Below are 1,818 nucleotides of genomic sequence, written 5' to 3'. Positions count from 1 at the left end.
ACACTCTTTATCTCTCTCTGACACTCTGTATCACTCTCTATCATCTCTGATACTCTCAGACTCTCTCCATCAATCTCAGACACTCTCTATCACTCTCTGACACACTCTGACACTCTCTGACACTCTCAGACACTCTCTGTCACTCTCTATCACTCTCTGACACACTCTGACAATCGCTGACACTCTCAGACGCTCTCAGACACTCTCAGACACTCTCTATCACTCTCTGACATTCTCTATCACTCTCTGACACTCTCTATCACTCTCGATCACTCTCTGGCACTCTCTGACATTCTCTGACACTCTCTGACACTCAAAGACACTCTCTATCACACTCTATCTCTCTCCATCACTCTCTTACACTCTCAGACACTCTACATCACTCTCTGACAGACTCTGACACACTCTGACAATCTATGAGACTCTCAGATACTCTCAGGCACTCTCTATCACTCTCTGACACTCTCTATCACTCTCTATCACTCTCTGACACACTCTGACACACTCTGACAATCTCTGAGACTCTCAGATACTCTCAGACACGGTCGGTCACTCTCAGACACTCTCAGACACTCTTTCACTCTCTGACATTATCTATCACTCTTTGACACTCTCTGAAACTCAAAGACACTCTCTATCACACTCTATCACTCTCCATCACTCTCTTACACTCTCTGACACTCTCAGACACTCGCTGAAACTCTCTATCACGCTCTATCACTCTCTGACACACTCTGACACACTCTGTCACTCTCTGACACTCTCAGACACTCTCTATCACTCTCTATCACTCTCTGAAACTCTCTGACACACTGACACTCTCTATCACTCTCTATCACTCTCTGACACTCGCAGACACTCTCAGACACTCTCTGTCACTCACTGACACTCGCAGACACTCTCAGACACTCTCAGACACACTCAGACACTCTCATACACTCTCTATCACTCTCTATCACTCTCTGACACACTCTGACACTCTCTATCACTCTCTGACACTCAAAGACACTCTCTATCACACTCTATCACTCTCCATCACTCTCTTACAATCTCAGACACTCTCCATCACTCTCTGACACACTCTGACACACCCTGACAATCTCTGAGACTCTCAGATACTCTCAGACACGGTCTGTCACTCTCAGACACTCTCAGACACTCTTTCACTCTCTGACATTATCTATCACTCTCTGACACTAGCTGACACTCATAGACACTCTCTATCACACTCTATCACTCTCCATCAATCTCTTACACTCTCTGACACTCTCAGACACTCGCTGAAAATCTCTATCACGCTCTATCACTCTCTGACACACTCTGACACACTCTGACACTCACTGAGACTCTCAGACACGCTCTGTCACTCTCTGACACTCTCAGACACTCTCTATCACACTCTATCACTCTCCATCAATCTCTTACACTCTCTGACACTCTCAGACACTCGCTGAAAATCTCTATCACGCTCTATCACTCTCTGACACACTCTGACACTCACTGAGACTCTCAGACACTCTCTGTCACTCACTGACACTCGCAGACACTCTCAGACACTCTCAGACACTCTCAGACACTCTCTATCACTCTCTATCACTCTCTGACACTCGCAGACACTCTCAGACACTCTCTATCACTCTCTGACACACTCTGACACACTCTGACACTCACTGACCCTCTCAGACACGCTCGGTCACTCTCTGACAATCACAGACACTCTCTATCACTCTCTGAAACTCTCTGAAACTCTCAGACACTCTCTGACACTCGCAGTTACTCTCAGACACTTTCAGTCACTCACTGACACTCGCAGACACT

The sequence above is a fragment of the Heterodontus francisci genome, chromosome 34 (genome assembly GCF_036365525.1).
Source record: "Heterodontus francisci isolate sHetFra1 chromosome 34, sHetFra1.hap1, whole genome shotgun sequence".
Classification (NCBI taxonomy): domain Eukaryota; kingdom Metazoa; phylum Chordata; class Chondrichthyes; order Heterodontiformes; family Heterodontidae; genus Heterodontus; species Heterodontus francisci.
Note: the sequence above shows the minus strand (reverse complement) of the source record.